This window comes from Rattus norvegicus, chromosome 13 (genome assembly GCF_036323735.1).
Source record: "Rattus norvegicus strain BN/NHsdMcwi chromosome 13, GRCr8, whole genome shotgun sequence".
NCBI classification, from domain to species: Eukaryota; Metazoa; Chordata; class Mammalia; order Rodentia; family Muridae; genus Rattus; species Rattus norvegicus.
This window is the reverse complement of record NC_086031.1, coordinates 61672005-61699974: the sequence shown is the minus strand read 5'-3', so window position 1 is coordinate 61699974 and position 27970 is coordinate 61672005. Positions and strand designations below refer to the sequence as shown.

The window sequence follows — 27970 nt, the reverse complement described above, 5'->3', positions numbered from 1 at the left end:
TATTATATTTCCTTCACATAATACACATTGTTCATTTATACCTCATATTCTGGATCATGTTCATCACCTTGTTTCCTTAAAACTTATTTCTTTACCAGTACCCAAATACATGTTAATATCTTTGTCATGATTTGTATGTTTAACTAAATTCTGTTTGAGTTGCAGAAGGAATTGTGTTTTATAATTTTGAAAAATATATTCACCTTTAATCTTTTCATTACAGTCCAGTCCTTATCCCCCTCCTGGTCCATATCAGTAAAATATAATACACAAATTTTGAGTCAAGATAAAAACACTTACATCTTCAAAGATTGATCATCATTTTAAGGAGATGCATGGCTAAGGTAAAGTGTTTTCCATACAAACATGAAGGCTGGAGTACCGATCTTGAGTTCTTGTGAAAGAACTTGGTGTGAAGCAGAGCCATGAAGACGCTGAGATCTGTTTAACTTGTTGGGTTTAGGGGCAGTGTGATCTGTATTTAGAGAAAGAGACCCCATATCAAAATGTTGGAGATAAAACCAATGAGGACATCCCCAAGACAGCTTTTATCTGCTATGGCTGCACAATGAATGAACATATTTGTGTGCATGCACGCGCGCGCGTGCACGTGTGTGTGTGTGTGTGTGTGTGTGTGTGTGTGTGTGTTTGTGACACAATTTCTGTCTTCACTCACCCTAAAGTATAATAGCATCTCAGAACTTATTCCCCCTGTTCGTTAAATTATTATGCACTGATTACCCTTACTCATTCTACTTTCCTCTCAATCCTCTGGCAATCAAAGGTCTACACAAAATTTCTATGAAACCAATATTTTTAGAATCTAAACACAAATTATATGACACTAGTTTTGCATTCTTGTCTTATTTCATACATCATAAAGATATCTAGTTCGATACTTGTCACTATATCATTACAAAACCTTATTGTCCTTTGGGGTAGGCTGGTGTAACTTTTGGCGCAAGTAACTTATCTTCTTGTTTCATTCATTAACCTTAAACAATTTGGGGATTTTCATGTTCGTGGGATATACTGAAGAGAGCGAAATTGAACAAAGCCTTGTGGGTGTCTCTTTGAAACAGTATACTTATTTCACTTTCTTGATATATTTACTCATTAGTTACGTTAATAAATATGACATTTCTATGTTTTAAAATATAATGGTGCTGGTATGAGTATGCACATTATGATGCGTGCATGAATGCAGGTGTGTGTGTGTGTGTTGTGTGTGTGTATTGTGCTGTACTCATGAATACAAGGCATACATATGTATATGTATGAGACAGTGGATTACAGTGTTTTAATTATCAACTTATTCAACTGTATTTCTACATATACAAATGTATATCTGGATCCAAATACAGAATCGTCAGAGACACTTATATTGATTTTTGCCATTGTGATCTCATTGATACTATTTATCCTGATAGGATGCCAGTAATAAAAAGCATCTTAGTGGGGTTGGCTATCAGTCTATACTAAATAACATATATGGAGAATGCAATTGTCCTTAATTGTCTTGGCCAATAATGTCATATCCATCTTAAGCAAGGTTAAAGATAAATGTCGGAATATTAGTTCTTAGCTCTATCTATATAGTTAACTGCTAATCAGCCTCTGGACAAGGAGATTCTCATGAGATGTCATGATTTTTGATACTCAGTGTGCCTTACCTTAATGTTACTAAAAAATTTTGGAAGATGGTCATAGTCCAGTTTTTCCTAAACTCTATTTATTGTGCCCTTTTCTTCTTCTATTTCACTTTCTATCATGTCAAGCTAGAAAACTTTAGCTGTTATTGTAATAGTATTTTGAATTATGTGAGCATTTCAGTAAACTACAGGAACTGAAGAAGATCTTAAAGAGCTCTCCAGATTTAAAGATGGGATGTTTGATGTACCAATAAAGAAAAGGTGGTCAATGAAACATGTATATCAAAATGGAAAACATCAAACAGATATTACATAAAACAAATAATGTTAAATATTCAATCCCTAAGCTTAAGTACAGAAATACAAAGTAATCAACTACCACATGTAAGTGTTGACTGCTATATTGGACTAAACAGAAACTAAGGACATTCATTACCAAAGAAATCAAAATTTCATAATACTTGAGTAAAGAGTACAAAAAACATGCATAGAGGAATGGTAGGTTGACAGGTAACAGACACATTACAAGGATCGATATCTCATGTGAGTTGTGTATTAAATGATGAGAGGTCAGAAATACAAACTATTACATAAAAGATATATGAAGAATATTACTCTGAATTTTAAAGGCTATTTTGAAAAATCAGAACAAGATATTTTATTAGCAGAGATTATTATTGATTGGGTGACATTAAATAAAATTGCAGCTCATTGAACAAAGTCATGATAGAAAGTGGAATGTTACCAAGAAGTAAAAAGACGTAATTTGTGTAGTCAGCATAAACATTTGTATTCAGGTGATAAAAAGAAAAATCAAAATAGAAGATGCAAAATTGATATTATATTTAATCAGATGTTTCAAATATATAAATGTTAAATTTTCAGTAACTTTGACATAAAAATACAACACAAACATATAAACATAACACATACGTTTGATTGTGACAATTTCTTAATAGAGATCCTCAAGTGTGTTCAAATTTACAACTGAAGCTAAATATGACATTCCACTCTTTGTCAGCCTCGCCACATAGTCATATCACTTAAACCAAGACATTTCTTTCTTGTTTGTTCTCAAGAACAAAAAATTAATATCATAATATAAACTGTAGTACAACTTTAAATTCCCACAGTCTTTGAAATGGTCAACACATTAAATGGCCAATGTCTTTTTAAAAATTGAAGGGGTTGGGGATTTAGCTCAGTGGTAGAGCGCTTGCCTAGCAAACACAAGGCCCTGGGTTTGGTCCCCAGCTCCGAAAAAAAAAAAGAAAAAAAATGAAAAATAAAACTTAGCTGTGTGTTCCTGTAAAAGAAAAAAGGAACCTATATAATTTTGTATTACTAGAGGAAAGGACAAGGTCACTAATACAATCATTTCAAAGCAAAGCAAAATCCAACAATGCACAAAACTCAGGTTATGATAATGTAGATGCATGATCTTATGTGGCTTGAGTAGCCCTGTTAGTCCAGTTCTGCCATACGCAGCACACAGTTTACTGTTTGAACTTATTTTCTGCCTCCTACTCCTCTTGGGTGTATTTGCTTCTTTTTGTTTTAGAGCTATTATTCATTGCCACAGTCTTTATTGTAACCTCTCAGGTAAAACGTATCATTTTCTCTCACCTGAACTGCCACAGTTAAATCAAATAAATCGTTTACAGTGTTTTTTTTTAATTTCTTTTCACATTTAACAATCATTGAGTAATTACATCAGAGTCATCTTTTAAATCTCTACATTACAAAAATTCTACACTAAAATTAGGCCTATGAAGTTGACCCTAGCTATATAACAGACAGCATTTGTGTTAATTTCTCTCTAACTTTCCAGGCTGATCTGATAGTTGTTACCAGGGCAAGCATTTGTACACCACTTAAGCCAAGAATATACCTTATTCTGGTTATAGGAGTATTAAGTGTATTAAACATTGTCGGGTTGCGGATTTAGCTCAGTGGTAGAGCGCTTGCCTAGAGAGCTCAAGGCCCTGGGTTCGGTCCCAAGCTCCGGAAAAGAAAAAAAAATATTCACTACAACTCAATAAGTATTTATTATTAGCATAATAGGGAAAACATGAAATAGAACATATTTTATTGAAAATGCAGTATCTATGCATGCATTAAGTTTTATTTTTAAAAGCAGCCCAAAGAGAAACCATGTCATAATATGACATATCTGAAGCATATAAAATACTAGAAAGTTTAAAAATTTTTTAGAATGAGAAGTGAAGTTGACTTGGTAGATATGTAAATATGCATACTCACAATGACAACTAAAAATAGGCATTAAGTAACAACATTTACAAAAGATCCAACTAAGCATAGGAGAGAAATACATATAACTCTAATTACATTTATCAAACATTGCATCAAATTGCATATAATTTTATTAAATCCAAAAAAGCAGAAATTTTTTAGGTCATTCTCTCTTCACAAGACAATATAAGTAGATTAAATTGTGAAAGTTAGAAAAAACACTTAATAATTTCAGTCTTTTCAATTATGCTGGACTTCCTCCATGATCTCAACTCAAGCCTACTGATTAAATCAGTATTCTCCAAAGGAACATGTAAGAAAAATCCTATGAAGATTTGAATTCATCAGAATAAAATATTACAGAAATTTTACTCTCATTTCTACTATTAAGCCTCTTCTAGAATTGAAATTTATCTTCTCAGTTTATCTGAAATGCTCTTGGAGTACTAAAATGGAGAGTACATTGGCTCTTCAACAGAACAGACTCATTATTTCAAAAGAACAAAAAAATAAAGTATGGTTATTTCCTCACTATTGTCCTTGGGTTGAAATGAGACAGTATGAACTCTGAAAACTTGTCCTGTTCTTAATGTTGGGTATTTGTGGAAAGACAAAGAACTGTTTCACTAATACACAGACACACACACACACACACACACACACACACACACACACATACACACACACACTTCTGTAAAATGACTGTTATGTTCACAATATTATATTTCAGCCTGAACAAGTGCTTCATGTTTAATTTTTATAATATTTCGATTACTTCCACTTTTGTACTTTGAAGCTTATTTGCTTAATGGTTATTTTCTCTGCATAGAGCCAGAGGTAACTCTAACATAATGATTCAAACAAGCCTGTCGTATTCTGTGTGATTAACTTCAGAGAAGCACCACTAATAGAACCTATCTGAGTATGCAGAACTCTGTGCAGCCATGCTGCAGACACTGACTCCACATAGAGTCCCCTTCAGTTTCCTCTTCTGAAAAAGAATCTCTTGGGAAATGTGGTGATGAGTGTAGAAAATCATTGAAAATGAGAGAAGTTACTTATATTTTTAGTATTTGTACTTATAATTGTACATAACTCATGGGATTCATACAACCACAGGCCTTACCTATGCTCTTGGAGCCAAGTAATTACTTCCTTTTTTTCTTTTCTTTTTTTTCGGAGCTGGGGACCGAACCCAGGGCCTTGCACTTGCTAGGCAAGCGCTCTACCACTGAGCTAAATCCCCAACGTAAGTAATTATCTCCTAATATATTTCTTATGAACAGTTAATATTTGCTTGTGGAACAATGATTTTATAATTTAAAATAAGGAACTAAATGTTGATACTTTTCTAATAAAGCCCATATCAAATGGTTTATGTTCCCGAATGAAAGACACACACACATAGCCATTATAATTTATTATGCCTTAAACTGTACAGTACCTGGGCTACTACCTAGTTTCCATATGGTTAATCACGAGTTATTGCTTACTAATTCTATGTCCTACCTTGGCTGCCCTGCACCCTCTTGGGCAGCCCTCTGGGCCTTGATCTCCCTGTTCCTTCACATGGTGGTTATGCCTCTCTGCCCTGCACTCTTCTAAGGCATGGCATCCCTCCTCTCTTCCACACTCTCCCAGAACGGTGGACCTCTTCTCTCTCTCTCTTCCTCCTCTTCCCAAGCCCAGAAATCCTAAATTTCCACCTCTTCTCTCTCTAGCTATTGGCTGTTGGCATCTTTATTTACCAGTAAGAACAAACTGGGGTCATGTTCCTAAAAGCTATGTTCAGGCATCCTCTGGCAAACAATTTTTTTGGGGGGTAACATAATTACTATTAGAATTCAAGAAGTTACAACTAACTTTACTGATATAGATGTATGTCTCCTCCAAAACTATTTTATTGTCAATTTTCAGGAGGTGCATTTATCCTAACCTTGGTTAATTTTCTTTTTAAATCTTGAAAATCAGGCAGTCAACACATATGGTATTCTAACTCTTCTCATACCAGGGAAAGACCTCATCTTCAGCTCTACCATGCATGGCAACCACTGTTCCCTCAGCCCACTGCCAACCAACACTTCGCAATTTTATACACTCTTGCTTAAAATGATCTTTTCCTCTTCCTGTAGGGTAAAGGCCCTAGCATGATGAAATATTATCATGTATTTCAAAAGATTTACAAAGAAGAAATTTAGAGCTAGCCAGAAAATAGTTGTCAGTGGGAACTCTCTTGTCAGGCCATGATATCAGAGAAGTTCCTTTCATTTTCTTCACATCAGATCATGTCTTTGAGCCAGACTAAATTATACAATCCTGTAATCACAGCACTTGAGTGTTAGAGGCAGGAGAATAGCCAAGACCAAAGTGGTCTATGAAAAGAGTCCCATCCCCAATAACCTTAACATTTATGAAATGTCACATGAAACCCATTAATTTTGATGGATACAGTTTACCAAGAAACTGTCATATTAATTATACCAAGTAACAATTATATTGAATGTGACCTTGTATCATCTGGCTCCATTGCCCACTTGACACTAATATAATTTCACATAGATATCACAAAGTGTAATCCAGTTTAAATAAATTTTTGTATTATTCTTGTGCAATTGATTAATTATATAAAGTATCATTTAAAAGTCTAATTTTGGAGTTTGTAATTAGAGTACATGTCAATATTAGATCATTTTCATGTATTTTGTTAAATAAATATGTACTATAAATGATGGAAAAGGTGTCATAATAAAATATACTGGGAAAAGTTTCAATTTTACTAGTTAACTTTACAATGTAGGTTGTGTGTTCAATGTTAGAACAACAAATGAAAAATAATGTGTAGCATAATAATGAAGAGTTCAGAGGAGAAAAATCAACATTTAATCAGAAAAGCACACAACTGCAAAGCTTCAGGAAAGCAGTTTGCTGTTGTTTTCTTTGTTTAACCACAATTTGTGTGTGTAGGTGCACATGTGCATGCATTTAAATACATATACATTAATAAATATAATCTGAACAGTCCATATAGTACTACTAAGTCTACCTGCTCAGACAATATAATATTACATGTACACATATTTTCAGGGATGACTATTTGGTACTGGAAAAACAAGTGATGTGCTCTTCCATGGGGAAATCTGTCCTCTTATCCTCAGCATTATTTAGATGCGTATAGTACTCTGTGGAGGGTTCAGGCCTTGTGGTATCTCCACTGTTCCCCATGGCATGACCATTGTCCTCATTCCACTCCTTCTGGGGTAGAAACGTTGACGAGACTTTATGTATGAAGCTTTAACAGTGGTAGGAGATGCTTTCTTATAGCAAACTTCCTGGATAATTCACATTTCTATTAGCCCTTTCTGAGTCAACTTTAGGCAAAACCAATTTCTGTACTCACCCCATTCAGCACTCATCAAAACACTCGACTGCCATGTGGTCAAATATATTAAAGGAGAACCACCAACTTAAATATTCTGAACTGAGTCTTAAGGAAAACATCCACAAAGATAAAATGTAGCATTTAGAATTTTGCGTTTCCTATTAAGGTGTTAAAGATCATAGCATGAGATTAGTATGCCAGTTTGTAATGAGATTCATAATTCTCTAATTTATCTGCCAGAATCACACAAAACAAGAATATAGTAGAAACAATAAATAGTATAAAAACCAAAGTAGTGAGGAAAACTGATTTTTTTCTTTCTTTTTCTTTCTTTTTTTACAAAATTAAGAAAAATAAAGTGGTATAGTTGAGAAAGGAAGAGACAACAATTTGAAGGAAGATCCATCAGTCAATTAACAATCCAGAGAAACAGCCCAATATGTAAATGTGTTGCACAAAAAGATAAGATTTCACCTAAACTGTTCTTTAGATTGAGGTATGTGGAAAGTAAAAAGGAGACAACAGAAAATAGCTATCAGGAGGATATTTACCATGTGCAATTTCAGATGTCTTGGGGAACACATCCAGTAGTGCTGTCAATGTAAGAATTCACAATATATTGACAGGTACAAGTTTTCCTTAGGTATTATCACATTTTTATCCTTTTGTCTTGAAAGACATCTATTCTGGTTCTACTTAATTGTGATGAGTGCAGCAAATCTCTGGACTATGTTGAATAGCTGCGCAGAAGTTCCCAAATGGTGGGTCATGACATAGATGTAGTTTTAGTGGTTATGTTCTTTTTTCTTTTCTTTCCTTTCCCTGACCTGCAGGGCAGTCAGCAGAGACTGGGGACCACCTAGGAGAGAATGGAGGACAAGAGACGTGAAGAAGGACACCAAGACAAGAGTCTTATCAAGGTGACAAACTTTATTTTTTCCCAAGGCTGAATTTATACCATAGCAGGGGTGACAGAGGGGGGTTTGGAGCGGGAAATATTTATGCAAGCCAAGGACACTGTGCTCTTGTGGTCAGGTAAACGGCTGACATCAACTGTATATTGGTGTCTTAGAAAGGTCACAGGTTTGTCAGGTCATTAGGCATCCTGACCACCATATTTGTGTTAGCCTTCTGCAGCTAGTTGGGAATTTTCCATTGGCCTGACCTCTTAATGAACCCAGTCATACCAAACTCTAACTATAATATTAACATCAATAATGGAGGGTTTTAAGGGCATAGCTCCCAACATTTTTTTTCTTTTCCTTTTTCTTTTTTTCTTTTTTGAAACTCCACTGATTTCCAGAGGGGATTCAGTGGTTTATACTCCCGCCAGTAGTGTTTCTCCCCATATTCTCACCAGTGTGTATTAACATTTCTTGTCTTGATGAGCATCACTCTGACTAGGTTAAGATGAATACTCAGAACAGTTTGCATTGGCATTTCAATAATAAGTAAGGGAGCTGATCAAGTTTTCAAATGCTTATTTATTGTTTACTTTTTCTCCTTTGGATAACTGCTTACTCAGTTCATTAACTTAATTAGTGATTGGATGATTTTTTAAAAATATTTACTCTTTTAGATATTTATAGTATCCTTTTTGATATAGCGTTGGCAAAACCTTTTTTTTCCATTCTATAAGCTACCTTTTTATTTCTTGTAATAGCATTTGCCAGTCTACCAGCAGATGGACAGATAAAATAAAGATAGTGAATGTATATATAACACTTTACATTTCTACTAAAGAGGAATAAAATTGTGACAGTTTTAGGAAACTGGATGAACTAGAGATTTTTAGAGGATACAAGATAGACTCAGAAAGATAAATGCTGCATATTTTCTCTTAAATGCTCACCCAAGATGATTGTGTGTGTGTGTTGTGAATGTAGAAATGGAAATATAAGAGTAAAAACCATATCTGATTAGAGAAATCCTGAATAAATAAAAGTACAGAAACCTGCCTACATGTGACAGAAGAGAAGTGAGTACTATTTATTGGGAGAGAAGGGATTAGTGAAAGCAGGACAAGTGGGAGAGGAAAAGGTAGAAAGAAAAGGAAATGGATAAAGGAAATATAATTGCTATTGTGTAAGAATATCATAAGAAAACATACTATTTTTAAAGAAAAGTATTGAAAGCATAAAAGTATTGTTTAGTCATTAAAAATTAAGCATCTATGGGGCTAATGCTTATTCATTCCTGACAATGTGTCAGCCCCTTAAATTGTAAACTAGAAAAGCCCTTCACTTCAGTGAACATTCCTGGAAGCTGGGGAGAAGGTGCTATGCATTTTGTGGCTGTGAATTTTAAGGAGTTGCTTACTTTCTCGGTTTTCTCATTTGTAAAATAAAGCAATGTGATTTATACCTCTACTCATTGAGTTCCAAAGAACTTACACATGTTCATTTGTTTTTTATTTTTGTCTTCCATTCTTCCAACTTTCATATTAGACATGGCAAATAAGAGATAGTTATAAGAGTTAGAAATGGAAAGAGATAGAAGAAAAAATTGAATTCGTTTATTTTTTAGAGACAGTCTCAAGTAGACAAATTAACATCTACGAGAGTTCACTGCATCATTCAAAAAGCAATAGGGACCTACCTATGCAGATGCTGCATAGACACACAACCTAGTGTGTGCCACATAGGTTCTTCAAGCACTGAAGTAGATCCTCAGACAGTAATGCACATATTCCGACTGAGATGTTTTGTAGCTTTTCTAAAATTTACCTACATTCTTTATTCTTCAGATTCAGTCGGTGTGATTGTGTATGGCACGGCCTAAAATAATCTTGGTCTTAACCAAGAGTTATACTCTTATTCATTTTTTCATACCATTACAACAGATGCCAGCAAATAGTTAACATCCTTTTCACATGTGTAAACAATCAATTTACAAAATGAAATAGGAAGCTTACTTCTGGGCACAGTATCTGTAAGGAAGACATTTTAATGAAAATTTAACCACATCCACCTAGAGACATCTTGGAAGATATTTAAATTATGGGAAAGCATCTTTCAGATGAGAAGGGGAGGGGTAGTGGGAACAGGAAGAGGGTGAAGAACTCTGCATAGGAGGCAAATTTGGGATGTAAAGAAATAAAATAATTTTAAAGAAAAAGAAAAGGGTGAGCAAAAATCTAAGCTATTCATAACCAGGACTTTTTTCCCCTCAGAAATATCTGGATTTTATTCAGGGTATAGAATACCCAACTTCAGTTAAGTAGAACAATGTCGTTGAACACTCATAACATTTAGTGTCTTTCACTTCCCTAGAAAGCAGTGCACAATTGTAAATACAGATTTTCCCTACATAAAATTTATGTAATTCTAGATCTTTCTAGCAAACTGCGAAGAAAAATAAAAAAATCTCCAAAAAGAACACGGGATCTACAACAATTTAAACTATATAAGACAAATAAAATAAATCTTACTACCTAATAGGTACTTTTACTGTTAAACAACAATAAGTAAAATAGCATAGTGTTGATGTGAAAAAATCAAATCTACATCTTAGACAGAAGGGACTATAAAGCAAAAGGATAATGAACAAACACATGTCAGAAATATTGAAAAGATATCAATAATATAAAAACGCTCAAAAGAACATGAACTCATAATTACTATCATTAGTAAGGGATAACAAACTTAAATCACCAAAAAATGTCACTTTTATCTAATAATATAGCTACAATTAGAAACCACTTTAGCCAAATTATGTAAAATATAAAGCTATTTGTTTTGTTCTTTGTAAGCTAGGCACAGTGCAAATACACTATTAACATGGGTGTTTGAAAAACACAGTTCACCAGCCAAGGAACTTCTAATTACAATGAGGAGTATGCTAAAGGAATAATGAGAATTGTTCTGTCCCTAATGTTATCTATGTCAGTCTGAAGGGATGAAATACAAAAAAATTCCTACTCAGGCCTCATATTACCTGAAAATTTAGACCTGAGAATGGTGAATAGAGGCCAGTCTTCCATCACACCCACAGACCTGTAGGAGGTGATAACAACCACGTGTGACCTAGAACACAGAGAATCTCTGAATTCAGGTGAGGTTACTGTTCCCTCTCTAGGCAAGATGAAATTCCTATATGGATTTTCCTGTGAGTCATTTGCTTTCAGTTAAAGGAAGGTGTTCTTATTTCCACAGAGTCATATCGAGGGCTTTAGAAATGTACATTTATTCTGCTAAAAAAAAATCTTTCCTGGTAACAGAAGGAAGCTTCTCTACACTTTTTGACAGTTTTGTGTAGATGAAGTGCATATCACTATATAAAATTGTGGGGTACACTGTATTGATTATCAATATAAATGTTCTTAATCTCAAAAATAATTTTAATCTTAATTCTGGGCCCTATTAGAGACTTCTGACATTTAACCCATGAACATCTGAACTGCCACCAGGAACTGGCTATCATCAGGAGCAAGAAGCATTTATCAAGTGAAAATGTCATACCTGACAGGCTTGACCACATTGACCCACAAGTTAGTGGCATCAGCAAATGCCTCTAACATTAAAGGGACATGTCAAGGTGATACTTGTCTCTCCCTTCAAAATTATAGATATAACACCAAACTGCATTTTGTCTAGTAAATCAGTAAAGAAAAATACATTATGACTGAGACCTCAAACTATATTTTTCCAGTGAATGTATAGTGTAGCAAGGTCAACAGAACAGAAGATGACTACCAAATGTGCCAGGAGATTATTATAGTTGCATTTCCCAAGGGGAAGCATTCAATACCACAAATTCCCTTTAGGGAAACAAAAAGGTTGATCGATAGCCAAAGGAAGGGAAACCAGAAAGTGTTAGGATAAATTATGAAGAATCTGTTGAAGGATAAGTGGGTTTTAAGATCATTTTAAATAAGTTCAACATTGTTAAGTACATTGTGGTTGTTCCTGGATGTATAACATCTGGTCCTGTGCTGGTTAGGGCAGGGATGTAGTGCCAAAGAGGATGAGAACAGAGTACAGAAATATGGGATATGCATTTTGATTGGCTTGAGATATATTAACCTTATTTTTTCTGCTTGAGGGGGATTCCTTTCTAGAAACATTGTATGAAGAACCAAAGAAGCAGGTATTAATATAATACAATAAGTTCATGAACTTATCGAGAAGAAGGTATATATAACATGAACATGATTATGATTTAAAGAGTCACTACGCTAGATGTTTCCTTTGTCTCATAGGAAAAGGAAATAAAATTATGAAATTCACAATAGTTGTGGGTTCTCCAAAAAGTTGTTTAAATCCATGTTCTGTAGAGAGAGAAGAGACACTTTTATATTGTAGCTTTCAGAGGAGTCTGTAATAAATTATGTGAAACATCACCCAAATTATAAGGGGTGATCATATCTGGGTCATGCAAATTCTAGATGCATCCATGCTTCTCTGTAAGGAACCACAACTGGTTTAGCAACCTAGACTTAAGTGGACTCACGGATTTGGTTTCTTGGTTTGTATGTGAAATGAAAAGGCATTTCTGTGTATCTCCAAAGAGAAAATAGTGTAGAATAAACCAATTTAAAGATGTTGAAAGCCTAATTTCTGTATCTTCTTCTGACAAGTAATTTATAGCAATCTGGGAATTCTGTTGGCAGGAAATTCAAATGTGGCTCTAAAAAAAAAAGCTCCAGTAGAGGGAAATCCCATAGTACATCTTTTTGATAAATGTGCCTGGTTGTTTCTCACTTAGGAATAGATACTACTAGTCATATCATTAAACAAAACGAGATAAGCTGTGAAAAAAGAAAAGTGATCAACAGTCTTACCAGCTGTAATGCCTATGAACCACAACTTAACTCAGCATGATATGAATATTGAGAAGCAATTGACAATCATATTCAGTCTTAATGCCTATTAAATGCAACAATGACCTCTTAAAGTTGCAATAGTGACTCTGAAATTCTGGTGATATCAAACAATCACCTGCTTGGATTTAAGGATCACGCTATAGGCATAACCCATGCCTGTCAATGTTACCCATGTCTGATGAGGTATACATACGTCTACTAATTTTTAAAATATTTCTACTAACATTCTGTACATAATATAGATTATTCATTTATCAATCTTTGTTGATTCTGGGGTCTTTCTCTTATGTACAGAGGCTTGTCCAGATAATGATACAAATATATGTTCAGGGCTTGGAAGTAACACATTTACAGGTTTACAAAGTGAAAGACGAGGGAGTCTAAAAGAGATACTTTGTAGAGAAGTTAGCAAATGTCAGAATCAAGGAGCATGAGCACTCTCCAAATAAATGATCATCAGCAGATAGCAGGAAACGCTTAACCATCTCTGCTACTCTGTGACTTGTGTACATAATGAATTCCAAGACAGCCAGGTTTACCAGTATGACTCCCTCTCTAAAAAGAAAAAAAAACCCACAGGATTCTAACTTTCCCTGAAAGTCATTTGTTGTGATTATTATTATTGTTTAAAACAAACAAAATTAAGTCATGCCAACGTTTAATAGCCCCAAATAACCACCACTTACTTTGTGGCTTTATTTGATAGAAGGAATTCATTGCTGTCTAATTTGAATTGTGTTTACTCTGATAAAAGTCTTAATATATTAGTGATCAGTCAGTAGCTAGATGTACTTGGGCATGGTGGTTATGTCTATTATTTGGCAGGATAGTAAGGAAAATAGGGACAATTTAGCCACAGGTCACTCATCATCGGTAAAGGAATGGTTTGAAATTCTCCACAAGAAAGTAAACATGCTTCAAATGTAGAAAAGAAGTCCACATTGAAAAATGTTGTAGTTGCTTAAGGGAACAAAACAAGGTCAGACTGAGTAGAAAGAGACAGGTACCTCAAGGAAACATACATGTAAATATTAGACAAATTTTAGTTATTTTTAAATTCATCATAATCACCAACTTTCACAATCCTACAATGCTTCTAACATTATTTCAAGTTTGAAAATTAAAATGATTCTGTTTATATATTATGACATCTTCTCTTGGATGTGGATACAGCAATAAAAAGATAATCTGAAGTATTTCTTAACTAAAGTGAATATTGTTTTATGCCATTCCATTATCTCATGGTATTGCTCTACTTCTCATTTATCTAAACTGCTAAGAAGCAGACTTCATGTCATTACCAACTGTAACAGCTATCAGGCAGTATCCCTTTAAAATCTTTCCTAAATTCAAATGCCATATTAATAAATGAACAAGATCATTACAACCTTCACATTATGCTTAATGTGTTTCACAGATTTATCAAATGCTTCTGCTAAAATCGTCCCTTTGAACACATAAATATATCTTCACCAAGAAACTTATTGGACAGAAAATTTGGATGAGTAATTCTTTAGGGTTAGGAAATTTAGTCTTCTCACTGTGTATCCTACACTGAAAGTTACTGTAAGATTATTGCATTGAAGATCTAGTAGCAGTGTTTATTCAATAAACATAGACACACTGGCCATGAGGATAGAGTTGTAAACTATGTATGGTTTCAACTATATGATGTTCTTGTGCCAGAATGATGTAGCTACTGTCACAGCTAAATACCTAACCTGCAAATGACAGAGACAATGATGTAGTCTACATTCATATATTGCAAAGTGTCAGCAAGCCTCTGCTGACAGATTGTACATTCCTTTATCACAGTGGTGGTAAGGATTTGTTCTTACAGATGAGCATGTCCTTAATATCCACAGTATTTCCTCCCATAACTACAACTTATGCATTTAAAGAAATCTACTATACCTACTGCCATAGGTGTATATGTGTGTGTGTATATATGTATATATATATATATATATATATATATATATATATATATATATATATATATAATCTGCCACAGGACACTTCTAGTATGATAAAATTGTGGCAATTGGCTCACACCTATAAATTTTCTGCTAAAAACATGTTTTGCCAATGAAAAGACAGTATTTGTCAAAGCGATTGGATATTTTAATATACTCTACTTATGAGAATGCCTTGAACTAGAACATTTGGGAACAAGATTTTATCCTAAAAATACCACTTATACCTCCTTAATATAGTAATCCATATGTGATAATGTTCCTTGTGTGACTAAATAGCTTGGTTCCAACAATCAAAAAGACTGCAACTCTCAGAATAAAGTCAAATTACCTGCTAAAGTGCTTGTTTTCCCTATGCTCCTATAATATTGAGCTCAATAAATTAATTCTATTCCCAAAAGAGAAATGTTTCCACCAGGAAACATGGTCATGGCTGCATTAAATTGGATGTCCAGATTGCTCCTGGCCATTTTGGTCTCATCATGCTGCTAAAATCAGCAGGAAGTAAAAGGGGTTCCTGTAGAAGCTAGCGTAATTGATCAATCACCTTCAGAGCTCATTGATTCAATCCTAGCAGCTGCTCAAATTGCCTTTCAACTGTGAGGATTCTACTATTCCCCTCATCTATTCGGTTTTCTCCTTTTACAGACAGACTGCCATTTTGAGTTCATGTGAGCTATACATGCGTTACTGCTTTGAACAGATGATAGTGAGTTGATTTTTGCCTAGTGCAAAGCAGTTCAAGTAAAATGAGAAGCAGGGATATTCTGTTTGAAGGTAAAGGGGCATTAATTACCTAACATCACTATAGTCTTTTTGTTTTTACTTGCTGGATTTAGATATAAAGAAAGTCACCATATTTACATATAAACAGGATCACTATAACTCTCCAAACTTAAATGTTATTATAAAGTTTATATATAAAGAAACATATTGAGGAGATAATTTCTGGGGAAAATTACATTGGTACTTTTACATCATTGTGACCAAATACCTGACATAAGTATCTTGTTTAAAGGAGAGATTTATCTTGTTCACAGGCTCAGAGTGGGGTTTTCCATGATTGTTTTGAGCTGCTAGTTTGGAACAAACATCACAGTGGGTGTAGCATGTCCTGCAGGTGTGTCTTCCACTCATAAAGGGCAATAAGAAGACCAAACAGAAGGGTGCAAAATGAGAGAGAACCTTGAAAATGTGTTACCAGTGGCCTATTTCCTCTAAGACCAGCCTATATGTTTAGTGAACATAGCCTAGCAAAATGTTGTTACCTAAAGGAATGCTTCATACTCAAACCCAAACATTTTTAGGTTTGTGACCATTATTGGAATATTATATAGGTGTTTTTTGAAAAGAGAAACATTTTTTTTGGTCTCACCTTTGGATTCACTAGAATATTAGCTTGGAGACACAGAAGTGTCTAATGACTATGAAAACACAGGTATAATTATTTCCAAGGCCCTGTTCATATATCTTGTTGCTTTTAAACTTTATTTTTAAATTATCTTATTCGTTTTGGTCTTCCTAAATTCTAGTTTTATTTTTATATTTCCAAAGTTGCAAGTATACCTCAAGCCATTCTGTCACATAGCCTTACCAACCTGTAGTCTCTCTCTATAATCTGTACTAAATTTCTAGACAAACTTGGTATATTCTTTATACTATTGCCCGTTTGAAAATACTTTTCATTTTTTTTTAGTGATTGCATTACAGCTACCAATCAAATCACATACACATCAATAGGTACCATACTCCTCAAAATATTTAAAGAGCACAAATACTATCAAGGTAAACAATAAGTAAATTGAAAAGTCTCAAGCTATTTTACCTCTTCCTAAGCTACTTGATGAAATTGCTTCCTACAGCTGTCATGTTATATTTATAGTATATGGTCTATTTCATTTTACTAGTTAAAATAATATAAATTTTAATATCTTTGTATAGAATATTTGAAGCATGTTTTATGTAATACCCTACAATTTCAGGACTAATTATGAATACTGCAGTTAAGACTAATGAAACAATATAAAATATGTCAAACCTTGTAAATATTACTAATTTAATGTCTTTTTTTTCTTTTTTTCGGAGCTGGGGACTGAACCCAGGGCCTTGCGGTTGCTAGGCAAGCGCTCTACCACTGAGCTAAATCCCCAACCCTAATTTAAGGTCTTTAGAACCAACAGGCATCACAGATGTCTTCTCATACACAGCCCTTCCCTATATTATAGATAAATACGAAAAAAATTTAAAATCTGATACTTAACATATTTACAAATGAATTGGTCTTTCATCAAACACTTTTATAAAATGCTACATAATTTTATTTTACATTTTTAATTTTGTGCTTCCATATCTTTCATCATTATATTCTAGTATTCAATATTACAATTTTGAGACTTGAAAATAAATATAAATAGTGATATTGAAGAATACTTTACAAACATATAAGAAGAAGAAGTTAATTTTGTTTAATGTTATTTTTCAAGCTTCTGGTATGATTGTTTTTGTCCTCAGTTATTATAAAAGTAGATATTGCTTTTTCCTAAGAGTACAGTTAGTAGAAACTCTTAAAATTTCATGTAGTAAGTGAAACATTTCTTCATGTATTATGCTACTGTCAATATAGAAGCATACTTTCAGAAGACAATTCCATGAAAAATATTATTACATTTAGAAATCTATTCCATAAGGAAATGCCATTAATTTTAGCAGTCTTGTCATATATTCCGTCTGTTTGATATTACTGTTCCTATCCTTTCCCTATCTATTCATAACTACCTACTCTACTTTTCTTTCCTATCAGTTTTTCTCTACTCTCTGTAGCTTGGTTATTATTTACTTAAAAATTGATATCAACTTTTAATGAATACATACCACAATTATATTTCTGGGTCTGGGTTACCTCACCCAAGATAATTAATTCCAGTTCTAGGCATTCGTCTATGAATTTCATGATTTTATGTTCCTTAAATGCTCAGTTGTAAATCCAGTACATTTTCTTTAGCCATTCATCTACTGGGAAACATGTTTTTAAATTTATTTTAATTTATGTAATTGGATGTTTTCCTTACATTTGTGTGTGTACTTCACATGTGTTTTATATCCCCTGTGCCTGTGGTTACAAACAGTTTTCAGCTACAATTTTGGTGGTGGGTTCTAAAAGAGCTACCAGTTCTCTTAACTCCTGAACCATCTCTCCAGCCCCAAATGAATCTTGTGTGGTTGTCTTTATCAGTTCATATTGAACATCCATGTCTTCATAAACAGCATATTCTCAACATTGTTCCTGCAAAATAGGTATATAAAAAGATATAATGACCACCATGGCCTAAAGCTGGTCTTCAACAACAACAAAAGCAACAGAAAACCCACAAACATGTAAAACCTGACAACTTTCATAATTTAGTCAAGGAAGAAATAAAGAAAGAAATTAAATACTTCCTGGAATTTAATGAAAACTTTGACACATCATACACAAATTTATGGGACACAATGAAAGCAATGCTAAGAGAAAAATTCATAGCACTAAGTACATTAGTAAAGAAACTGCAGAGATCGTACACTATCAACTTAACAGCACACCTAGGAACTCTAGAATAAAAAGAAGCAAATACACCCAAGAGGAATAGAAGGAAGGAATAGTCAAACTCAGGGCTGTAATCTATGAAATAGAAACAAAGAGAACAACTCAAAGAATCAGCAAAACCAAAAGCTGGTTCTTTGAGAGAATCAACTAGATAAACCCCTAACCAAACTAACTAAAGGGCCCAGAGGCAGTATCCAAATTTACAAAATCAAAAATGAAAATGGAGACATAACAACAGAAATGGAGGAATCTCAAAAAATCCTCAGATCCTACTACACAAGCCTATACTCAACAAAAACTGGAGAATCTAGATGACACAGATAGTTTCCTCGAAAGATACCACATACCAAAGTTAAATCATGAGCAGGTAAACTTTCTTAACAGGCCCATATCCCATAAGGAAATAGAAGTTATTAACCCCCCCCCAACAACAACAACAATAACAACAACAACAACAACAACAACAACACTAACAAATCCAGGGACAGGTTGATTTAGGTTGGTTTAGTTTGGAATTGTACCAGACCTTCAGAAAAGACCTGATACCAATATTCTTCAAACTATTCCATAAAATAGAAACAGAAGGAACACTACCTAATTCATTCTATAAAACCACAATTACTCTGATATCTAAACCACACAAAGCCCCAACCAAAGAAGAGAACTTCAGACCAATCTTGTTTATGAATATCGGTGCAAAAATACTCAATGAAATTCTTGCAAACTGAATCCTAGAACATACCAAAACCATAATTCACCACGATCAAGTAGGCTTCATTCCAGGGATGCAAGGTTGGTTGAATATACAAAAATCCATTTATGTAATCTACTATATAAAAAAACTCAAAGAAAAAAATTACATGCTGGAAAAGCATTTGACAAAATACGACACCCCTTAATATTAGAAGTATTAGAGGGATCACGAATTCAAGATCCACATCGAAACATAATGAAAGCAATCTACTATAAACTAACAACCAATATCAGATTAAGTAGAGAGCTACTTGAAGCAATCCCATTAAAATCTGGGACAAGACAAGTACGCCCACTATCTCCACATTTATTCAATACAGTATTTGAAGTGCTAGTTAGAATAAGACAACAAAAAGATCAAGGAGATAAAAATAGGCAAAGAAGAAATAAGAGTGTTACTATTTACAGATGATACAATAGTATCCATAAGCAACCCCAAAAATTCTACAAGAGAACTTCTTCAGCTGATAAGCAAGTTCAGCAAAGTGATCAGATATAAAATTAACTCAAATAAATCAATATCCTTCCTTTATACAAATGATAAACAGACTGAGAAAAAAACTAGGGAAAAAACTCCCTTCCCAATAGCCACAAATAATATAAAATAACTTGGGGTAACACTAGCCAAACAACTCAAAGATCTGTATGACAATAACTTCAAGTCTTTCAAGAAAGAAATTGAAGAAAATCTCAGAAAAAGGGGAGATCTCCCATGCCCATGGATTGGCAGAATTAACATGGTAAAAATGGCCATCCTACCAAAGGCAGTCTACAGATTCAACACAATTACCATCAAATTCCCAACGTAATTCTTCAAAGACATGGAAAAATCAATTCTCAAATTCAACTGGAAAGGCAATAAACCTAGAATAACAAAAACAATTCTTAACGATAAAAGAACAGCTAGGAAAATCACCATCCCTATACTTAAGCTCTACTACAGAGTAATAGTGATAAAAACTGAACGATATTTGCACAGAGACAGACAGGTTGATCAATGGAATGGAATGGAAAACCCATAAACAAAACCACACACTATAAACACTTGATCTTTGACAAAGAAGCCAAAAATATACAATGGAAAAAAGAAAGCATCTTCAATAAATAGTGCTGGTCAAACTGGTTGTATGTAGAAAAATGAAAATGGACTCATATTTGTTACCATGCACAAAATTCAATTCTGAGTGGGTCAAGAACCTCAAGATAAAATCAGATATACTGAAACTAATAGAAGAGAAAGAGGGAAAGAGCCTTGAACTCATAGGCACAAGGAGAAATATCTAAACAGAACTCCAATGCCTCATACTCTAAGATCAAGAATTGATAAATAGGACCTCATGAAACTGGAAAGCTTCTGTAAGGCAAAAGACATAGTCAGTAAGACAAATCAGCAACTTTGGAAAACATCCTTACTAATCCCACATCTGGTAGAGGGCTAATAATGGGATATAGAACTAAACAGAGAATTCATAGTACAGGAACCTGGAATGGTTGAGAAGCACCTAAAGAAATCTAAGTCCGTTGTGATCAGAAAAATGCAAATCAGAATGACCCTGAGATTCCACCTTATCCCAGTCAGAATGTGTAAGATCAAAACCTCAGGTGACTACACATGTTGGCAAGGATGTGGAGAAAGAGGAACAGTCCTCCATTGCTGGTTTGATTGCAAACTGCTACAACCACTCTAGAAATCAATTTGCAGCTTCTTCAGAAAATTGGAAATAGATCTACCTAAAGACCCAGCAATACAACTCTTGGGCATCGAAAGATACCCCACCATGCCACAGGGGCACATGTTCCACTCTGTTCATAGTGGCCTTATTTGTTATAGCCAGAAGCTAGAAACAGCCCAGTTGTCCCACGATAGAAGAATGGATACAGAAAATGTGGTTCATGAGGGAAACACCCTTGTAGAAGAAGGGGAAAATAACGGGACTATGGACAGGACCCCGGGAAAGGGAATAACATTTAAAATGTAAGTAAAGAAATATCCAATGAAAATTATCAAAGCAAAAACAAAAAAACAAAAAAGAAATGAAAATGTGGTTCATTTATACAATGGGATACTACTCAGCTATTAAGAAAGAGGACACACTGAGATTTTCAGGCAAATGGATGGAGCTAGAAAATGTCATGAGTGAGGTAACTCCGACTCAAAGGACATGCATGGTATGTTTTCACTAATAAGTGGATATTATTTAAAAAATAAAAGTACAGAATACCCACGAACTCACAAAGGTCAATAAGCTGAAGGGCCCAAGTAAGAATTCCTCAGTTCCACTTGGGAGGGAGAAGAAAGCAACCACAAGTGGGTAAAAAAAAGTGGAAGGGGATGCGAAGGGGTGGGGGTGGGAGAGGGAAACATGATCTGGTATTGGAGTGGAGGGGGACTGAAGCCCTGAAGGCCAGTAGAAAGAAAGGAAACAAGCAACGTTGCGAGGAAAGAGGTTGGTGGGACCCTGCAGAATATACCAGAGACCTGGGAAGGGAATACTCTCAGGACTCAAAGAGGGGAACCCTAGCCCTACAGTGGAGAAAGGGAACTTATTGCCTCCACAATAAGTTCCAGCAGGACAGGGCACCAAGTAGGGATGGGGTTGCTATCCCACAGCCAAAGCTCTGACCCATAATTCTTCCTGTTTGAAAGAAATGCAGGGATGGAAAGGAGGTAGAGTGACAGGCCCAAAGTGGGGTCCAGCTAAAGGGGAGGCCCCAAGACCTGACACCATTACTAAAAGCTGTTTGGCATTCACAAAAAGGGACCTATCATGACTGTTCTCAGAAAGATACAAGCAGCTGAATCAGATGCAGAAATGTGCACCCAACTAATGAACAGAAACTGCTGATCCCTCTGGTTGAATGGGAAAAGCTAGAGGAAGCTGAGTAGGAGGACAACCCTGTAGGAGGACCAGCAGTCTCAATTAACCTGGAGGGGAGATCTCTCAGATACCGGATCACCAACCAGGCAGCATAGACCAGCTGAGATGAGGCCCCCAACACATATACAGCAGAGGATATCTCCTTAAGAGACTGGAGGGCCCAGGAAGTTTAGAGGCCTGGTGAGGTAGGAGGGGGTGGGGACATCCTTGTGGAGACTGCAGGGAGAGAGTGTAGGGGGTGAGAAATGAGGTATAGGAAGTGTAACTCTCGGGTGGTGGATCGAGAGGGGAATAAAATCTGGAGTGTAAGAGTTAATCAATTAATTAAAAGAAAAAATGTAATGAAAGAAATACTATGTATTAAATTCTATAATCTATACCATCTTATCATTTGAGATTCTTCAGTGTTCTCAATTCTCAAGAATATTCTTCCTTCGTGTGTTTCTATTATGGGTTTTGAGAAATTAAACATCTACTGATAGACTCCAAGATTATTTTTATGGTCACTTATCTAAGTTGTGTGGTGGGTATTTTTATGGCAAAAATAAACAAATATTTTGTTGTTATTATTATTGAAATATTGACCTGAGGTATTAATAGCGTATCTGGGGTTAATTTTTAGAAATGTTTTCTTGCTTAATCTCTTTGCCTGTACTCCTTCACTCTCTTGTTTCCCCCCCCCACTGTAGTTCTTTCTATTTTCTCTGCTGGCCATTCCAGAATTATTTATATTAGTGATGATTTAATTGATTCATCTTCCACATTCTAGCTGACCTACTTGCCATTTCATAATAGACCTCATCACTGATAGCTGATGTCATGATAGCTCTCCTTTACATCTCCTAATGGTCACATCCAGACTTACACAGGTTTTGTATAATTATAGTGATACACTTGTGACCAAATAGTTAAGCTTTTAGGGAGAAGGGTAAATGATGGCTCAGTTTTTTAGAGATAACTTTCTTTTTGTATTCTAGACCAGCCTCCAGTGCTCTGTTTAGTTGAGCCTGGCCTTGAACTGGCAACATGCCTGCTTCAACACCTGACTGATAGAGTTTGTATGCAAAACCAGCAAAGCTGCTTAAAGTATTTATAAATCAGTGAAGCAATAGGACTAGAACACAGACTTTTATGGTTCTACAGATAATTTGTGCAAAAGAATTTGAAAAAATATAGAAAAATAAATCATTAATAGCAAAGTAATAAAATTTTAACTAGTTGTCTGATTTAAGGTGCAAAAAGCAAGAACCCTAAGGATGGTTCACATCTTCAGACCTGAGTAATAGAAAGGCCAATAAAATATTAGCATAGAGAATGCAAGTCATTTTAGGGAGATTTTAGTAATTGAAAGCATTTGAGACATTGTTCCAAATATATCCTGATTATTGAAGTAAGAATTGAAAAAGTCCACGCTAACTCGATAATAAGCTTAGGGGGAAAGATGTTTCTGACTAAAAAAAACTTCCCTGAAGAGGGATGTAACCCTGAGTTGAGAACAAAAGCAGCACATACTCTTTAATATTTTCTGAAATGAAGACTAAAGGTTAACGTGCTTAAAAACAGACAAGAAAAATGTTAACTTATGGAGTTTGCTATGAATGCATTATTCTATATCATAGCAGTGATAAAAAGGGCATGAAAAGTTTAAAATGAACCTGGAGAACTGACACTAGTCATCATATTTAATCATAGGATTATTTTGAGTGTGTGTGTGTGTGTGTGTGTGTGTGTACAAGCCCAGGTGTGGGGAGATGTGGTCTTTTCTTATGTGCTTATTCATTGCCAATTAATGATCAAAAATAATGCAAATTATGTGTTAGCGCTATGTCAGTTATTTCTTCAGGTTGCATTACATAATAACTTCTCAAAATATATTTGTATGTGTCTCACATTACAGATGTCTTTTAAACACTATTGAAAGTATGTAAAAGAACAAAGCTGAGAAAACAGGTTTTTTTTTTAAGAAATTCTGTTTAAAAGTAGTTAGTTACATTCTCAGCAAGAGAAATTCTGAGTGAACACTTATTTTTTAACATGAGCCAACTGCACCATTTGACCAAGAACTCAGTCCCACTGAAAATTAATAAGACTCTACCTAACTTTAGGTTCTGAGGACTCTGTAAAGCCTTCCTCTGGTCCTGAACGTGAAAGTTGGCAGTGTGTAAATGTACTAGTCTTTCTGAAAAGTTATCCCGTGTATGCAAACCTAGCAACCATGGCTTCCTTATGACTGACGTTATACTCCTCATCAGCAGAGACCTCCTTGAGGCACTTATGCTGAACTTCCAGGTTGGTGCATAGTTGGTAGCATTTCTTCAGAATATAATATCCTATCCTACTCCACTTCTTTCCTTGACTGGAAAGACAGGTTTCCAGACCCCAAGCCACAGTTGCTATGTAAGTCCTCAGTATTTAAAACATCCCATGCCTGACCCATTTATCATAAGTACATGAATCTAAGTTTGAAGCTAGAGTTCATCAGTAGATAGAAATAAATTAGTTCCTGATTTCAGATAGTAAATGAATAAAAATTAAAACTGGGAAATGCTGTATTATGCACAATAATAATGTCCAGTAGCCCATTACAGATAAAAGTAGAGACACAAATAATTTTTAATTCTTTATCAATTAGAAGTTTCATAATCTATGGGTAGATAAATGTACTCAAATATCCGTACAAATTGATTCTTATACTGTGGTAGATGAAAGTTCTTAATAAGTTATTTAATCTGTTCCCTAGGAGTGGTAAAACATACCACACTACAAATTTGTTCACAGACATGAGCTTGTGGAAAACCAGTATTACAAACAGAAATGTGGAACATATTAAACATCTTAGAGAAGACTTCAAGACATATTTTTAATTATGTTTTGGTGACTTCTTTAGTGTCTGATTTACATCCATATTCCCATAGAAGTTTATAATAAACATATTTTTGTTCAAAATTTGTTAGTAAATTCGTAAGTGCAATCATGAGGCACCAGAGTCTTAGAAGAAAGAAATCAATTAATTTTAATCTCCAGCATAAAATATTTAAAGTATATTCTTAAGGGCTTGGAACCCAGAGTGATTCAACCAAAGCAGCTTATGTTTTATTTGCAAAGATTTGTTATTTGTTTAAATATTAATAAAGTTATTTTACCCAATTTTTCAAAAATAGATCAGAGACAAGGCATCTCAAAGGAGAGCATGAAACTTCTGAGCTGTTAACAAAACTGTAATCATAAAATTCAAGGTGTTAACTCTGCCTCTGCTTGAGATTCTATAAATATTCATGAAAGAACAGATATAGAAGTGTTCTTCAAGAATGATCACATTTGAATAGACTAACCAAGTGCATGTTTCTTTGTACTTAAACATGAATAATCTTGTACAATGGAGTATTTTTTAAATAAATAAGTTATAAATGTCAATAATTTCATAATGAGTTCATGTGTTATACCTGGATTTAAAAACAAGAAATAGAATAATCTCAAATAAAAATAAATTCATGTGCTTTAACAAATTATTCTTTTAGTGGCCATGGTATAGATTTCATTTTCACTTTTTTTAAGAAGTAAGTATGAAAAAATTGCTTTCTTACATTATAAAAAGGATACAATATAAGCTTGAACCTCTCTTGATTCTAAAAGTAGCTGTTTATGCTGTATTAATTTATAGGAATGAAAACATAATAAATTACATTAATTATTGTGATTCCAAAACTTTCTCCCCTTTCTGTTAAATATGTATATTTTGTTTATGAAAACTTTCAGTATGTTTATAGAGAACATACTGAAAAACATCCCTGAGAGAAAATATAAAATGATTTCATTTTTGTGCTGGCCAAAATAGTTGGTTTTCACATATTTTATTAAAGCTCTCTCTCTCTCTCTCTCTCTCTATATATATATATATATATATATATATATATATATATGTATTTACATTACCTATATATGTTATATATAGTATAATATATATTCATATTATATATAGTGGTTGTATACATACATGCATAATGTATATGCATATATGTGTGTGCACTGTGTCTGTATAATTGTATGTAAGTTCTGTAACAACATGCCTGCTCTGATGGTATAATTGTATGTGCACATCTATCCAATATGTAACTAAATACATACATACATAAAATATTAGTTGAAATACAATATGGTTTGATATGTTTGAACATAATTGAGAATCTAAATTTTAACTTAGAAAAGATTACTCAAAATGAATTAGAAAACATTTACCTTGAGAAATATGGATTATAGTTCCATTTGACTTTTGAAGTGTTATCCTTAGGATAATATTTTTGTAGGATCATTAAGTAATAGTTATAGCTTCATTCTTACACTCAGCAAAGGCTTTAGCCATTAAGTTCCATTATTTCAAAACCATTTGGTCACATAATGCAAATAACAAGTTCATCATAAATTGAACATACAAAATATAATTACCCCATTCAACAATTAGTGCCGATGTTTCCATTCATCACTAATGATAATTTAGGAAGCATTCTATCTGCAGGAGAATGGACAACAAAGAAATTTCGCTGTCCTTTTTTCATTGTTGCTTTGAGATCCCTGATTAAAGCTCTCATTAATGTGGACATTAAAGACTTTATTTGACACTCTAACAGCAATGTGCAAAGACAGGGAATGCCAGGTGGGTCAAAGGAAGTTCTTGCATTTCCCAACCAACCAAATCACATACCCACATACTTGGAAATGTGCCCACCTTACTTTTGTGCCTGCCCTTACCTGCGTATAGACAACAATCCACAGTGATGTATTTTCAAGTTCCATCTATGATGTCAGAATTGACAGAACACCAAGTGTTACATGACTTTGAGATGTGCAGTTATGTTTGAGAACCATATTGTTTGCCTTCACTCCACTCACTCTTTCCTTCCATCTGTTCGTTACGGTGGGTACAGCTGCACTTTAGAAACAAAGCCACAAATGAACAACCATAGACTTGCCACGATTTTCTCATCCTGGGTATATTATTTTCTTTGGATCATAAAAACATTAGTAAAATTCAGAGGGTCAGGAAATTGAAGAGAAATATATAGTAGTAGGGGATGGGGAACTGGGGATAGCCACTAGAAAGTCCCTGACACAATGGGAATGACTTCAGCAGAAATACATAACAAAGAGGAGATAGAACCTATAGAGACCACCTCTAGTAGTCATGGGCCCTAGTTGAGTGCTGGGGCCACCTACGTATCTCAAAAGTGCTAACCTAGAAAGGTCCCTGTCCAAAGGCAGGACAAAAGTTGAATCAGAAACAGAAGGAAAGGGCATGCAGAGACTGCCCCAACTAGGGAGTCATCCCATCTGCAGACGACAAACCCTGACACTATTGCTGATGCCAAGAAGCACTTGCAGACAGGAGCTTGGTAAGGCTCTTCCCTGAGAGGTTCTACCAGCACCTGACCAATACAGATGCAGAGACTCACAGCCAATCATCACCCTGTTCCCCAGGGACTACAGGAGGGACTAAAAGAGCTGAAGGAGATTGCAACCCTATAGGAAGAGCTATATAGTAACAAATGACTGGACCACCGAGAGCTCCCAGAGACTAAAGCACCAATCAAAGAGAATATACACATGGAGTGATCCATGGCTCCAGATCCCTATGGAGGCTTGATGCCCCAACTTAGGAGGATGCTAGTGTGGTAAG

At 34.6% G+C, this 27970-nt stretch overlaps 2 long non-coding RNA genes across 10 annotated transcripts in view; one reads left to right on the top strand and one right to left on the bottom strand.

The window, feature by feature from the left end:
* LOC134481510 (uncharacterized) overlaps positions 1–27970 on the top strand; it is a 102848-nt gene that overhangs the window by 14966 nt on the left and 59912 nt on the right. For 5 of the 8 annotated variants that reach the window (XR_010057058.1, XR_010057056.1, XR_010057055.1 and 2 more), the window contains exon 3: positions 8118–8204. This is a non-coding gene — a long non-coding RNA (uncharacterized LOC134481510). Of the gene's footprint in view, positions 1–8117; positions 8205–26284; positions 27966–27970 lie in introns of those variants that run through there. The other 3 variants (XR_010057059.1, XR_010057051.1, XR_010057054.1) reach the window with 2 other exon arrangements.
* On the bottom strand, positions 18–27356 carry LOC120096274 (uncharacterized). Of its 2 annotated transcripts, XR_010057060.1 has the most exons (4): positions 27046–27356; positions 18153–18367; positions 7836–8143; positions 18–475 (listed from the first exon to the last, which is right to left on the bottom strand). It is a non-coding gene; the product is annotated as an uncharacterized LOC120096274 (long non-coding RNA). The 2 variants fall into 2 exon arrangements; XR_005492530.2 differs by lacking the exon at positions 18153–18367.